The following is a 17,439-nucleotide window of genomic DNA, read 5'->3' as shown; positions in this document are numbered from 1 at the left end:
TATAGCATTTCTCATAAGTTTATTGGTGTAAAATATCTGGTTCAAACATTTAGTAAAATTTATAATAAAAATAAATAATTTTTTTCAAATGAGTCTTGCTTAGGCTTATGGGGATTATATCTATCAACTTGTACAAATCATTTTCCTATATTATTATATTATTCTAATAATGATAATAATTATTTAAAATGAAGAATTGTTGAGAATCTTAGAGATTGGATAGTGAGTTGAGATTAGATAAAATGAGATAAAAGTTGAAAGTTGAATAAAATATTATTAGAATATTATTTTTTTTTGAAGATTTAAAAAAATTAAATTATTTATTGTATTTTGTGTTAGACTTTGAAAAAATTATAATGGTGAGATGATATAAGTTGATATATTGTTATAATAACGATAATAATCATTTAAAAGGAAGAATTATTTAGAATATGAGAGATTTGGTTACACAAACTAAATCATTTCATATAATTATTATAATTTTTTTAAAATATAAAATATAAGAAATAATTTAAAATTTTAAAATTTTAAAATAAAAATAATATTTTATTTAATTTTTAATTTTTATCTCATATTATATGTGTAACCAAGTGGGTCCTTAATCTCTTTTTTTTTTTTTTTTTTTTGGAGAAAGTCCTTAATCTCATTTGAATTATCTACTTAAAAAATCTGTTCAAGTATCCAATAGTTAAGAAACAAGTTTTTGTAAAGGTACAAAGTAGATAAAGTTTACACCAATAAAACAGCCTCTCGTGGAAAAAAATTGGGTGGATGAGGTTTGAAAAACATGTTGGATTGCGAGAACTTAAACTGAGGTTGGGAATTATATGATTGGCGGAAATGTGTAAAAAAAAAAAGAAAAAAAAAAAAAAGGAAGGGGATATGGTGGAGTAGCAAAAACGATTGTGGACCGTCAAAATGGCATATTCGTTCGGAGTCTGTTTGGGGATAGGGAAGATTATGGTTGTCTGTTTGTCTGAGACTCTCTCTGGTGGTATTCAATTTTATCCAAACATAGTGGAGCCCACCCATCACCTGCACAGTACACTGTGCCCGACACAACTCTTCACCTCAACCTTTGTATGTGGCTGTGTCTTGTCGTGGTGGGACTCCTCGCATGGATGCCTTTTTGTCTTTCCGTTTTCTTTTTTCTTTTTTCCTCCAACTAGCTCATGACAAATGAAAAGTGTCAGTCCCTATATAAACCAGAAATTTTAGGTACGGACGTAATTTGATATAATAAGTTAAGATCAAACTTATAATAAAATGAGTTTTAATAATAAGGAAATCTCAATTTTTAGAGCATTACAATAGTTACTTTATGTTTTCTTTATTTTTTTTTAAATACATCACTAAATTTCATAAATCTTATATTTTCTATTTTATATTTTAACTTTTATAATATATCATATATTAATTTATCTTTTTTTTGGTATCATTTAATTAATTTTTTTATTCTTTTCAAATATTCTATTCTACTAATAAATTTGTAATATATTCTTTGCAATATATTTTTATAAACAATATAATATAATTCAATCCTATAGACACTAAATAAAAATATATAAGTCAAATAAAAACTAAAAATAAAACCAAAAATTAAAAAATTGAATGAAAAATATTTCTAAGATATTTTTTTAGAAGAAAATGAAATAGAGGTGTAAGATTTTCGTGTAGAATTTATCTTATTTTAAATATTGTAAAACCCATTTTGATTCTTGTATTTTGATAATAATTGAGTAATAATTTCAGTAAAAGTTGAAGTAATATATATATTTAGATTTGAAGACGTTAACTAATTATATAAGATAAATTTAATTCTTCTTATATAATAATTTTGTAGCAAAATTTTAGCTAAAGATACGTTGAATTTTTTTTTATACATGAGAGATAAGAGATTCGATTATTGATTCTTTTAATGAAAAATTAAGATATTATCAATTGATCTAAAAGTTCATAACAAAAATAAGTTGAATTGATTAGTAATACTATTAGACAAGTTTAAAAAAATAGATCCATTATAAAAATTATATATATTCATAAAAATGAGATCCGTTTTCGCACTTTTTAAATGAGATTTACTTTTTTTTATATTAAATTTGTACATTTTTAAAATTGGATATATCATTATTAGAACGGCATTGGAGGGTGTGATCGTGAAAGGCAAAGATAAAATATGGTCATATCATTCTTTTTTTTTTTTTTTTAAGTTAATAAAGAAAAGCTGCATGTAATGTCCACTAGGTAGTTGATGCCTTTATCCACGAAATCACTAGGCATCCAACCAACCAGTCCAAGCAACAATACTCCTTGATGGGACAACAAGCTCTGCTCGGATAAAGGCGTGATTTTATTTTATTTTATTATTATAATTTTTTAAAATTTTTATATAAAATATAATAAATAATTTAATTTTTTAAAATATTAAAATAATATTAATATTAAAAAATAATATTTTATTAACTCATATTACCCCACTATCTAAATAAGCCATAATTTTTGCCTTGACATTTGCGGCCAAGAATGATTCAAGATATGGTAAAAGCATGGATGTGCCCACGAGTTTTGCTATCCAATCTTTTTAATTTTTATACATTATATTTTTTTAAATTTTAAGATTTTAAAATTTTTTTAAATTTATTTTTTTAAAATTTATTCAATTCTTCTATTAATTATTTATATATTAAATATTTGATAAAATTAAAAAAATTATAATATATAAAAATTATATAAATAATAAGAAGTTGTATAGAATTTTCACGCGCCACACCTATCCCAAATCGGATTGAGACTCAAATCTGTTTGAAGGACGCATTTATGATTTTTTTTTTTTTTTGGGGGGTCCATGTATCGTCTAAAGGGACTTTCCACTTTCCAACACGTAAAAGGTATATAATTATGATCACATCAAATAAAGAAGATCGATATATGGTTTTCATTATTTGATGAACTTGGTCGCCTTCCTCCTTATGGGTAAGAAGATTGTGTAGACAATTTAATATAAGCTTAATTAGATGAGGAAAAACAGTGTAACTTTAATTATCTAGATAACTGGCTTTTCTCACTTTATCGTAAATTTATCATATACTCTCCAACATCATCATCAGTTGATGTAATATAATTAAAGTATCTTCTTATAATATGGATCACGTAAGTTTCAAATCGCTTAAAGTTCATTATAATAATATTATGATTAGAGTTGATAAATTGAGAATAAAACAAAAAAAAAACAACATAATGGGCAATAACAGCTGTTATGAGCTAATTTGGACAATTAGAATATCACATAATCTTGTTAATAGTAATAAAATAATTTATAAATAGTAATGAAATAATTTGAGTTAAAATTTTTTATAGAATTTTATGAAATGAGAGAGAAAAAATTGAATAAAAATATTATAAAGTTAAAATTTTGTTTGAATATGATTTTTTAATATTATCTTTATTTTAAAATTTGAAAAAATTATATTATTTTTTATATTTTATCTTGAGGTCTAAGAAAATTGTATTGCATTTTGTATTTTGGATAATAATTAAGTAACGATTACATGAAAAAATTAAAAATTAAAAAATTTGTACCAATACCCAAATAACAAGAAATGCCAATGATGAAGGCACTCCAGCTACTCTTCAAAACTTCACCACAACTTGTTCCTTATCTAAGTTTGGATGTCACAATTAGAGGTGTAAACCGGTCGGTCCGGACCGGAGAAACCGACCAGACCGGACCGGACCGACCAAATTTGTACCTATAGGGTGTTCGGTCCGGTCCGTTAATGGACGGAATATTTTCGGTCCATCACCGGACCGACCAGTTTGCACCCCTAGTCACAATCATCTCAACTCATCTCGTTTTATCTCATTTCATCATTATAATTTTTATAAATTTTTATATAAAATATAATAAATAATTTAACTTTTTTAAATCTCAAAATAATAATAATATTTTATTCAACTTTCAACTTTCATCTAAAACTATCTCATCTCATCTCACTATCCAAACCCCTAGGCTTTATTTGATTACGTAGTTTAGATGAGATGAGATATTTTTAATAGTAGTGAGATTTTTGAGTTAAGATAAGATGAGATAATTTGTAAAAAAATGTGTGTTTAGATAATGAGATGAAATGTGATAGTTTTTACTTTTTGGGATTTGATAAAGGTGTGGGTCCCATCAATGATTGAAAATCATTTTATAACTATTGAATAATAGTTATAAATATATTAATTAAAGGTAATATTTATAATTAATTAAAAAATATACCATAAATAAATTTATATCTCAAAATATATTTTTTTAATTGAAATTACTTTATATTCCTACCAAAAGTTAAAATTGTGAGTTTCGGCAGAGGGGAAAAGATGTGAACAGGAAGGAACAATGATTTAGAAATGGGATGGGAAAAAAAGAAAAGTGTACTGTTTACATAACTTTTTACTATTTATGTCAGTTTTGTACTGTTTATTTTGCTATTTATGTCAGTTTTGTATTATTTATTACACTGTTATGTCAATTTTTACACTGTTTATGTTAGTTTTATACTGTTTATGTCAGTTTTTTTACTATTCACTTAACATTTTACTATTTATATCCATTATTAATTTCAAAACAAAATGAAGGTTGAAAATATAAAGATGAAATCAGTTTTGCTACATACAATCGGCATGCGTAAATGAGATGCAATCGGCTGTACGTGGCAAAACCACGTGGAAGATTAAAAAAAAAAAAAGTACAAGGAAAAAAAAAAAGTAAAAAGGCCAAAAGGCAAAAGCAAAAGAAATGTATAGAGTTCTACTTTTTCTTCTTCCTTCGATAGCATACCACATTTTGAAGATTTGCTATTTTTCTTCTTCTTCGATGGAGTAGCAGACCACTGCGGCAACAATGGTTAAATTTTTATTCTTCCTTCGGTGTAACAGACCACACTTTGAAGTAAACAACATTTTTTATTTTCCTTCTTCTTCGATCGATAGCAGACCACTGCAGTAACGAAGGATCACACATATTTTTTTTCTTCCTTCGCAGACCACACTTTTCGTTTCTTTTTCAAAGGGAAAATGAGAAGTATCAAAAGCAAAGGCCATTGCCCCTTTTCATTTCTTTTTCTTCTATTTTCCTTTGCTCTCCTCAATCCAAGCTAGTCAAGCTTTTCTCTTCACACCTCATTTCATTTCCCTTCTCCTTTTCCTTCCCCTCAAGAGATATTCAAATTGTAATTAACGCATCACTTTCTCTGAGTTACTAATTCTCAGGTAATTTCATCTTCATTCACCAGGGAAAAGGGTAATAGATTCAATGTTTTCGCTTCTAGAGATGAAGATCCTCCCAAACTGACCTAAATGCTTCGTCTTGAAATTGATATAAACTTTTTCAATAATGGGCATAAAAGCAAACCCAGATGCTTTGTATCTTGAAATTGAGAAAAACTTTTATAAGAGAAAAGGTAAGTTAGTGGAAATAAATGAGGTTCCTTTTGATGGGTCGAAGGAAGTGCAGACTACAGTCATCAAGTTCGTTGGATGGTTTGAACTTGGTTCGACCTGTGCGCAAGAAATGATTTACTCTGAAAACTGATGATGAGCCACGAAAGATAAAGAAACCAAGCCAACGTTATCCTGAGGAAATCGAATTTGTTCAATAACGATGATGGTGGAGAAAGCAAACCCAGATGCTTTGTTCTTTTTTTTTTTACTAAAACATTTGCCACGTGAGACGTAGTTCCCCTGTGATTCCTCTGGCCGGTTGTAAATAGATTTTTTCGAAATCAAAACACTCCAAGCTACTTAGATACCTAGATGAGATTTTCCGTACAGCCGAGATCTGGGTATCCAGGCCTAATTGTACTGCAATGGAAATTACTAGATAATTAATTTCACATTTTTATAGGTTTCTGATTTTTTTGGTTTTATGGAATATTGGTGACGTCGATGCTTAAGAAGATTGCAGGAAATTCTACAGTAATTACAAAGAAAAACACCATAAGCCCAAATATATTAAACTCAAATCCAAGAGCAAAAATTGAAATAAATATACGAGTAATGCTAGATACGCGTGCAAGTTTCATGTATTCTTTTTTTTTTTTTTTAAAGGAGATTCACTAAGAAAGAGTCCATTTTTTATATATAAATGAGAAAATATGAGATATTTTAAATAATAGTGATGTTTTTTTAGTTAAGATGAGATGAGATAGTTTGTAAAAAAGTATATGTTTGGATAGTGAGATGAGATAATTTCGATTTTTTAAGGTTTGATAAAGGAAAATACTAAAACCACAATTGGATATTCCCAACTGGGATCCCGATTGGTTTTTTTTTTACTATGTGTGATTCTTTTTATTCTTTATGTCAGAAAGTAATGAGATGGGCTTGAAAACTTACTGTGTGAGATTCTTTTTATTAGGAGGGATCCCGGTCGGGATATCCCATGTGTGAGTGTAGAAGCACTCTTTTTTATAAAGAGGTGGGTCCCACTAATGAATGAGTAATAATTATGAATATATTAATAAAAAATAATATTTATGAGTAATTAAAAAATCTATCATAAATAAATTTAAATCCCAAAATATATTGGAAAGTTGTTGGCCAAAATTACTCTATAATTCCAAAAAAATAATTTCTCTTTTCTAAGATATTATTATTCTAAAAATAATTTAAATCCAAAAATATATTGGGAAGTTATTAGCTGAAATTTCTCTTTTTTAAAATATATTTTCATCTATTTATTTTTCTATATATAAGAAATTTTTCATTTTTTTATTCTAATTATAAATTATAATAATTTTGATTATTGTAATAAATAAGTATATGAATTATGTTGTAGATTTGTTTTCAATAATTTATTAATTTCGAATTTTCTAATAAAACTCCAAAATGCACTTCTATTCAATACTCACAAAATTATCAATTTCTTTATGAAAATATATTATTCTAATAATGACTTATTGATTATTCTATTTTAATCACAAATGAATTTTTTTTACTGTGTGAGAATTTTTTTACTGTTTATGTCAAAAAGTAATGAGATGAGTTTGAAAACTTAGAGATAAAATAGAAATGTGAAATTAACAGTTTGGATAGACAAAACTATCTCATCCGTACATACCAGATGAGATAGTTTCTTCTCATCTTGCAAACCAAATCAGGCCTTAATTTTATCACGTGAGTCATAATTTTTTCTTATTTTTTTTTAAACAAGTGTATGAGACTTACATACTCAAAAAATGTATAAATCATTTCTCTAAATATATCTGAGTCCATGAGAGAATAAAGAAAATCAAACATAAATTTCCCAATACATGTATAAAAAAGACTCCATTGCTTTTTGTGCCACGTTTTTTTTACTCAAAATTTATAAAAAAATTTAAAATAATTATCAATAAAAAGACAACAATAACATGCTCACATTTTATTCCAATATTTGTGCTGGTTGCCGATTGTTATCCGAAACTTTATTTTATATTCCATTATCGTTACCATTCCAGACGGCACAATGATGGCACAGGAAGGCTATTAGCGTTACAGACTCATTGGAAAAAAAGAAGGACGGGATAGAGAGAGATATGTTGAGGGAGGTGTTACAGGGAAACCACGAGAAAGAAAGAGACAACGTCAGGAATCTCTTATCAATTTGGCAGTGACATGTTCCATCATGAAACAGTATAAAAGTAGCCGAGTTATGTCCATCTGGGTGACTTTTGCGTATTTGGATGTTAGAAGAGGCTTAAAATTGAAGTCAACTGAGATGAGCTAAGAGCAGTCAAGGATCCAAATATAGCTTTAAATATACAAATAATTTCTCACCTTAAGCCTCATAATTTATTTAGCCGGCCTCTTGGGCTACCTCGGTGACCATAATCCATCGATCCTCCCTGCAAGTGGATCGTGAACAACTCTTTGTTTTGTTTTGTTTTTATTTATTTTTTTCGTAATTCTGTTGGATTGTACTGGCATGTTGCAAAATTTTTTATTTAAAGATTTATATATTGGCAGAAAAACTTTTTTATGAGAGTTAGATTTTATTTAGCAATTAGATAAAATTGAAATTTGAAGACGTTTTTTTATATAAAAGGAGGGAGTATTTTGACAAATTAACTAGGAGAAAACAATGCTAATATAGGATTATTTAAAAGTTGAATGTAAAAATGCAATATTTGAAAATAATGGGTCTCCTAGCCTTGGCTCTGGCTCTGACTTTGGCTTTGGCTAATGAGTTTTTTCTTTTGTCTTGGGCTAAGTCTGATCTCCTAGTTTTGCTAAGGAGTGGGTACTCTTTTGAGATCACGTGTGGGGCAACCTTAAACTTACGGAAGTAGAGAAACATTAAGTCAAGGTGGTGGAAGTGGAAGAGGAGGCAATGGTGAGATGTGTAAATCTTAGTCTGGTTGGATTGGTAGTACTGGACAATTCAATCAATAAGGAAGCTTTCAAATCCACTATGGTAAGTGTTTGGAAGCCAAAAGGATGAGTGCATTTCTAGAGGTTGGAGACAACCTATTTCTTATAGAATTTCATTATGAACAAGATATTCATAGAGTCAAGATGGGCAGACCTTGGTCTTCCAACCGATATCTACTCTATCCCAATCCATTTGATGTGTTATGCTCCCTAAAAGACATAATTTTCTACAGAGAATCAATATGGGTGCAAATTCATAATATACCACTTAGTGGTATGACTGGGGCATTGGAGATCAAGTAGGGATGATAATAGGGGGAGTGGAAGCTATGGATGTAGATAAGAATGGACTTGGATGGGGCCCTTATCTCAGACTTAAAATGTAGATTGATATCACCAAACTTTTACTAAGAGGTGTCCTTATTAATTCCAAGGGCAATAAGGTTTGGTTATCTTTTAAATATGTAAGGCTCCCCAACTTTTATTTTAGATGTGGAATCATTAAATATGGAAATTCTGGCTGTTTGAAGGCATCTCTGTCAAAGACTTTACATGATAGAAACCACAGTCAATCTGGTGCATGGTTTTGAGCAAAATCTCAAAAACATAGCAACAATGTCAGTAAGCATACCAATGGAGGTAAAGTGAGCTCTGGTGCAACTTCGACAGACCTACAAGAAGGAGATGCTGATATGGAAGGGGATCTACACAATATGGTACAAATTCAAATATCACACCATATAAGGCTGATTTTTTTTGGATCTACCCAAAATAGGAGTTGATTGCCTCAATGAGACGAAAGGTCTAATCACCAGTCAGGAGCCCAAAAAGGAAAGACATGAAGATAGGGTTGAGCCATCTCTAGAGAATATAGAACCTTTTTTAAATAAGAAATCTTATTCAGATGTAGTACATATGGAAACTGTTAGCATTGAGGAATCTCCAAAAGTTACTGAAATTACTACATGCCTTAAGATGAATCCTATTTGTTGTGATAACACTTGTACTGAATCTGGTCTAAGACAGATGGAGGATTCTAGTGGGCTGGGGGCCACTTAGAATAAGGCCTCTTTTAATGAGTCAGACATGACCAGAGTGGAACATGAGGTAGCTAAGTTCATGCAAGCACAAGATGATCCAAAAACCAAGTTAGGCTCGGGTACTAAGTGGAAGAGAAGAGCAAGAAACAAAATTCCTCTAATAAAGTGAGGGCTTTGATGTTGTCCACTCTTAAAAAAGGTTGAATCCCCCCCCCCCTATTGGGTCAAATATGGAGGGAGTAGAAATAAGATGTTCTACATCCCCAACCACTAAGAAAGGTAAGAATACTTATACCTTCTTAAAAGTTGGCCATGTAGACATATTGGCAGAGATTGGTCACCAGCCCCGCCTGTACCAATGAGTCTCTTAAGTTGGAACTGCCTAAAACTTAGGAACTCTCAGACAATTCGAGTCCTTAATCATCTAAATAAGGATAAGTGCCCCAAAATAATATTCCTCATGGAAACGGAGTGGTTTGGATTCATAGATGAGTTAAGATGGTTTGTGAATAGTAGAATAAAAGTTAAATTGTTTATTATATTTTGTGTGAAAATTTGATAAAGTTGTAATGATGAGGTGAGATGAGATGAGTTAAGGTGTGTTTTGAATTCAAACGTAAATGTATCAAAGATACAATGGAGGATATTAAGAGAAAACTGAAGTCTAATCACTGTTTTGCAGTGGATAGTTTGGGTAGCAGTGGAGGCTTAGCCCTTTTATGGAAACAAGAAATTGAGGTTGAGTTGATTAACTATACCAAATGTCACATCAATGCAAAGGTTAGTGAGAAGAGTAGGGATTTATCTTGGAGGCTGATTGGTTTTTATGGGCAACCTAATACTACAAAAAGAGTAGGCATTTGGAATCCGTTGAAGCATCTGAAGCCCGAGGAGGCTATCCCATGGATTTGTGTTAAGGACTTTAAAAAGATTACAAACTAGCATGAAAAGTATGGAGCCACTAACAAACCTTACAAGCAAATGGAAGCCTTTAGGGACACCTTGAAATACTATTCACTTAATGATATATGGACAAAGGGTCAAAAGTATGTCTAGTCTAACAACCAGAGAGGTTTAGATTTCACAAAGGAAAGACTTGATAAAGCAGTGGCTAACTCTGAATGGCATCAAGCCTTAAATGATACTAGTTGTTTAGTAATGCCAGTCTAGAAATTAGATCATTGCCCTTTATATATTTTAGCCTCAAGTACAAAATATAGCACAACGAGAAGAAGCAAAATGTTCAAATATGAAACTGCTTGCCAGCTTGGTCATTGAGAGAGGATTGTGCAAAAACCATTATTGATGTTTGGGGCAAGTAGGTTACAAGAGAAGATGGAAGTTCAATCATCAAGACAAAGCTACAACACTACAGAAAGGCCCTAAAAAAGTGGAATGCTTGTGCTTCCAACAAAGACTAGACAACCATTAAAGTTAACTCGAGAGACTTGCTCACTTACAAGATACAAGAGATGGAGATCACACTGAAATGATCCAACAACTACAAAAGGATGTGGATATAATTCTAGAGGAGGAATAATTAAAGTGGAAGCAAAGAGCTAAACAAAAGTGGTTGCAACATGGAGACAGGAACACAAAATTCTATCATATGTATGCAAATCAAAGAAGGAATACCAACTTCATCAATTAGATAATGGACAACTAGGGCCTTATAATCAATGATCACTCAAGGATTGGTGAAGTCTTTACTTTTTTTTGCTGATCGTTTTACCACATCACTTCCTAATAGCTTTTCTGATTGTCTTTCTAGATTGGAAGTTCGGGTAACAACATATATGAATAACAAACTTCTTAAAGGTTTCACAAATATGTAGGTAAAGGAAGTTGTTTTTCAAATTTCCCCACATAGTTCTCCAAGCTAACATAGTTCTCCAAGCTGGATGGTTTTCCAACACGTCTTTATCAAATAAATGGGCTACAATTGGAGAGGAAGTATGCAAGTATGTTTTGAACATCCTCAAACATGGTGGTTCTCTGCAGAGTGTCAATGTGACTTTTATCACTCTCATCCCAAAAGTCAAGGAGCCAAAAAAGGTGTCAGAATATAGACATATCAGTCTTTGTAATGTGATCTACAAGATAGTAGCCAAGGTCCTTGCCAATAGATTAAAGAAAACTTTACATGATATTTTCTCCCTCAACCAAAGTGTTTTTGTCTAAAGCGGATTAATAACTGACAATATCCTTGTGGTTTATGAAACTTTGAATACAATGAACACTCAAATGACAGGTAAATCTGTTTACATGGCTCTCAAACTTGACATGAGTAAAGCATATGATCAAGTAGAATGAATATTTCTTGAAGAAGTAATATGCAAGATGGGCTTTGATCAGGGATGGATTACTCTTTGATGAACTACATAACCATTGTTTCCTACTCAATCCCGCTCAATGGGACTCCTCATCAAACATTTCATCACTCTAGGGGAATTAGACAAGGAGACCCCATTTTTCCATATCTCTTTATTTTGTGTGGTGAAGCTCTAACTTCTCTACTCAATCAGGCAGAGGATAGATGGATTATCTCAAGAACTCCAATTGGAAAAAGCCCCTTATGCATCAATCATCTTATGTTTTCTAATGACAGTCTCATTTTCTACAAAGTAAATTCACTAGAATGGAGCCGTTTAATCCACATACTAGAAGTCTATGAAAAAGTCTTAGGTCAAATGGTCAATAAAGAGAAGAGTTATCATTTTTTAGCAGAAACACCTCCTAATATTTAAAAGAACATTGTGAAGATTACAGGGGTTAAAAAATCTGGATCATATGAAAAGTAACTTGGATTACTTGCTGTAGTGGAAAGATTAAAAAAAAAAAAATCTACTTTTCATTCTATCATTGACAAGATCTGAGCTCGGATGGCCAACTAGAAGAAAGTTCTTATCTTCAGTAGGGAAAGAGATCCTTTTAAAGTCTATCTTTTAAGCCCTTTCAACTTACACCAAGAGGGTTTTCTTGCTTCCTTTGTCGATCACCAAGAAAATAGACAGGTTAATGAAGAAATTCTTATGGGGCTAGAATAAGGATCATTCCAAGATTTAGTGGGTGCAATGGGATCAATTGGGGTCTTCCAAAGATTCAGAAGAGTTAGGGTTTAGAGATCTCAAGAGTTTTAATCTGGCTATGCTTGCAGAAAAAAAAAAAAAAAAAAATTGGAGAATTGTACAAAATCCTAAGTCACTCTCTCATGTATCTTCAAACACAAATACTTCCCAAAAATAGATTTTTTGAATGCAAATCTTGGAAGCAGGCCATTTCTAGTATGGAGAAGCATTATGGCAGACCAACAACTTTTGAAAGAATGTATGATTTGGAAGATTGGCAATGGCAAATAAGTGAGAGTATGGAAGGATAGGTGGATTCCAAGACCATCCACACATATGATCTAGTCCCCTGTTGCTGGATTAGATGTTGATGCCAAGATATATGAATTAATTGATGGTGATATTAAATGGTGGAAGGAAAGTCTCATACACAGTATGTTTTCACCTCTATAAGTTGAGCTCATTAAAAGTATCCCAATCAATATAGGAGATAGAGAGGACAAACTAGCATGACATTACTCAAAAAATTGGCATGTTCTCTTTTAAAAGTGACTACCATTTACATAGGGAGTTGACATATCGATATGCAAGAGAACCATCTGAAGGACAAAGATCAAATGGGATATGGAAAGTTGTTTGGAAATTAAAGGTCTCCAATATTGTGAAACTATTCATTTGGATAGCCTGCAAAAATGCTCTACCCATTCTCTCCAATCTGTGTAAAAGGAAAATCATTTTAGATGATAGATGATATCTGACCTCTATGCACAAAATCCTTTGAAACAATATTGGGACATGTCTTATAGAGTTGTTTGGCTTCTAAAGATGTTTGGAGTCAAAGCTGCTATAAAATCCAAAAAATGTCATTGCAAAGTGAGTCTTTCATGGAGATATGGAACCAGTTGATTCAAAAACTGACTGAGGAAGAATTAGAAGAAGCAGCAATGACTACTAAGATGATCTGGATGAGAGAAACTCAGTTACTCATGGAAAAGGCCTCACTCATCCAAACATGATTGTCAAGCGGGCTAAGGAGGATTCACAAGCTTTTAACTATCTCACTCCCTTAGACCAAACACTTTACAGATGGCTCAGTCTTGGGAGAAACCTCCAGAAGGAACCTACAAAGTTAACTGGAATATAGCCATTGACAAGTCAAAAGGTCAAATTGGTATTAGGGTCATTGTCTGGGATTCTAAAGGACAAGTTATAGGTACCTTTCGAGAAACACAGGTACTCTTCTAGCAGAGACTTGTGCTATTATGATGGCTGCCACCTTTTTTCAAAAGCTTGGTATCAATCATATTCTACTTGAAGGGGATGACCTTCAGGTTGTTGATGCTCTTAACAAGGAGATGAGCGATTGGAGCCAGATTGGTTTACCGATTGTGGATACAAAAGCTATGCTTAATTTGTTCTCAACCTGGTCTATACAACATGCAAAGCGCGAGGCTAACATGATTGTTGCTCATAGGCTTGCCAAAGATGCTTTTGATTTTCATAAAGATTTGTTAGACATGAGGATATTTCGAATTGTATTCATTCTATTGTTTTAGAAAAACTACGAATTTTAGAGTTTAAATTGAAAAAGATAATTGATGAAGTAATTATATGAAAAACAACTGTTTATGAACGTTTATAAAGTAATTAGAGCGTTGAAATGCATATGCATGGTAGTTCTACTCTATTGCATATATGATATATCATCAAAAGTACTGTTGATCCAATTTTTTAAAAGAAAATGATAAATTTATAATTTATCTACAATTATTTTACAACTCTATTTAAAATAAAGGCTACTTATATAAAAATAAAAATATTTTCTAATAAAATGACATAAGTATATATAAAATTAAAAATATTTTCTAATAAAATGATATAATTAATTACATTAGTTGATTTGCAGTAAATAGTAAAATAAAGTTTATAGATACCTAGCACGCGTCAAGCTTACGACCATTGGATGATTGGAGCAATTATTTTCTAAAGAGTCTGACCCACTACCAATCTTTGTCCCCCAATAGTTATAAAGTAATGTTATATCCGGTCGTGGAATGTGTAAATGACATGTAATTGTTTTGAAAAAAAGTAAAATTTATTATTAAAATTTATTATTTTTTATATAAATCTCGTATTTATTCATTTTTTTAAAAATAATTGTACGATACTTACACACTTACAATTACATATACCATTATTTATAGTTACGAAGTCCTTGTTTGAGATCACTAAACAAGATCTCTACAACACCTTCTTGAGATCACGGGAAGCGAAGGAATTTTGTTTAAGTTCACCTAACAAAGGTGATATCCATAACATCTCATCAGACTCGTCAGAGATTGAAGAGTTAAATTGCTCGGGATCACCAAGTAAGGCTCATGTATCCAAAATCCTTTATGAGATTATCGAAGAGGAAAGAAACAAGTATAGTACTATATCTATAAAAAATAAATTTCAAAATATTTATTATACATTTAATATTATCAAAAAAATTAAAAAAAGACGAGAAATCTTAGGTTCATGAAAAAAATTCATAAAAGTAAAACTCACAAATTAATATAGTTAAATTTAATTTATTATATCTTTTTATAATAATAATGATATTTACGATCTAGTATATTACGGTGAGCTATATCAGTTTATCAACGTATTTTTATGATAGGATCAAATATTTCTAAAAAACTATATAATGCATGTCTATCTTACTCGAACTTGGTAATCTTTAGGATATGTTTAGATAGTGAGTTGAGATGAAATAAGATGAAAGTTAAATAAAATATTATTTTTTAATATTATTTTTATTTTAAAATTTAAAAAGTTGAATTATTTATTATATTTTGTGTGAAAATTTGAGAAAATTGTAATGATTAGATGATATGAGATAAGTTGAGAGACTCTCTTAATCCAAACAACCCCAGACAATTGCCTCGTTTGGTTTGGGAGACTCATCTCATCTCATCATTACAACTTTCTCAAATTTTCATACAAAATATAATAAACAATTCAAAATTTTTAAATCTCAAAACAAAAATTATATTCTAATAATATTTTATTCAACTTTCAAATTTTATCTCATCTATCTGTGTAACCAAACGATCTTAATAAATAAAGTATTTAACTACCACCGATGGAGAACTCCCAGACAATTTTGTAGAGTGGCTACCACATTTTACTTATGAAAAAATCTATTTTGTCCACTCAACTTGCCCACTCATTTTGACATCTCATGTATTTTAATTTTTTTTCTTTACTTAATAGTTAAGGAAGTCATTATTAGTGTATTAATATATATATTTTTAAAATGTTTTAAAATGATAAAAAATTGAAAAAAAAATATAATTTTAGCCTAGCGGTAAGGTTGAGCGGTGCACTTTGGGCCGCAGAGTAGCACCGCTCTTTACATATCTTACCCTGGAAAAGAGACCAACGCCCACCTTTTTGTTTCATCTTTTACTACGATGTGAAAGAATAAACACAGATGCACTATTGTGATAGAAATCTCATGCTTTCTCACTTGTATTCATTACAATGTGTAGTATATATTAGTGTTTTAAATTTCGTACCGTACCGGCTAGTACGGTCGAAATTTTTCGTTTTGGCCGTCCGGCTAGTACAGGTACTATATATGTTTCATACCGGCTGGTACCGGCTATACCAGACTAAATTTTAGCGATACGGTCGAAATTTTTCGTTTCGACCGTCCGGCCAGTACATGTACTATATCTGTTCTGTACCGGCCGGTACCGGCCATACCGGACTAAATTTCAGCTTGTACCGGCCTATATTTTGGCCGGTACCGGCCGATATTTCGACCTGTGTGTTTTTTTTTTCATTTTTTCAAACTACAAACTTATTTTTTAACCCCTAATTCATACTAGAATATTTATAATTTTTATATATATGTATTTATAATAATTTATTTATATATAGACTATTATTTTGAAATATAATTTTTATATATATTTATATATATAATTTATTTATATATCGACTATCCCGAAACGTTATCTCGAAACGGTACCAGTACCGAAATATTTTGTTCCAGTGCCTTGACCGGTACGACGTCCGGTACGGTATTCAAAACATTGGTATATATACAACATAAAAAACAAATATTCCTGTTATAACAGAATTCATAACTATAAGAAAAAAATGACACGTAGCAACTATGAAATTATTCTAGACTGTTCTAAACTTGTATGGATGAGGTGTCCTTCGGAGCTTGTGAAGTTTCTGTGTTGGTATTGCTAACAGCTGAGGTGTCCTCTGGAGCTTGGGAAGGTTCTGTGTTGGTATTGCTAACATGCCCCGGCGAGCCAAGTAGAGCTGGAAGAACTGTGAGGCTCGAACGAAGAAATCAGAACCTTGAGGTGGACAAGGGCTTTGTAAAAATGTCTGCAAGTTGGTCTTTGCTAGAAAGAAAAGAGACCTGAAGAGCTTTGGCATGAATCCGATCCTGAACAAAGTAATAATCAACATCGACATGTTTGGTGCGAGAATGCATCACATGATTAAATGATAAATATGTAGCTCCCAAATTATCAAAATAGAGAATATGTGGTTTGGACAGAAAAATGCCCAACTCAGATATAAGAGATTGCAGGCATAATAATTCGCATGCAGCTTGAGCCAATGCCTTGTATTATGCCTCAGTATTGGACCTTGCAATTGTAGATTATTTCTTAGAAGATTATTTCTTAGAACTCCAACAAACTAAATTTTTGCCATAAAAGACACAATAGCCACCGGTGGATTTTCTGTTATTTGGGCATCTAGCCTAGTCAGCATTGAAAAATGCAACCAATTCAGGAGAATGAGAGGGTGTGATAGACAAACCATGATCCAGTGTATGCTTTAGGTTGCGTAAAATACGCTTAATAGCTTGCCAATGGGATAGACAAGGTGCATGCATAAACTAACATATCCGATTCACATAA

The sequence above is a fragment of the Juglans regia genome, chromosome 16 (genome assembly GCF_001411555.2).
Source record: "Juglans regia cultivar Chandler chromosome 16, Walnut 2.0, whole genome shotgun sequence".
In the NCBI taxonomy this organism is placed as follows: domain Eukaryota; kingdom Viridiplantae; phylum Streptophyta; class Magnoliopsida; order Fagales; family Juglandaceae; genus Juglans; species Juglans regia.
This window is presented reverse-complemented; position numbering follows the sequence as displayed.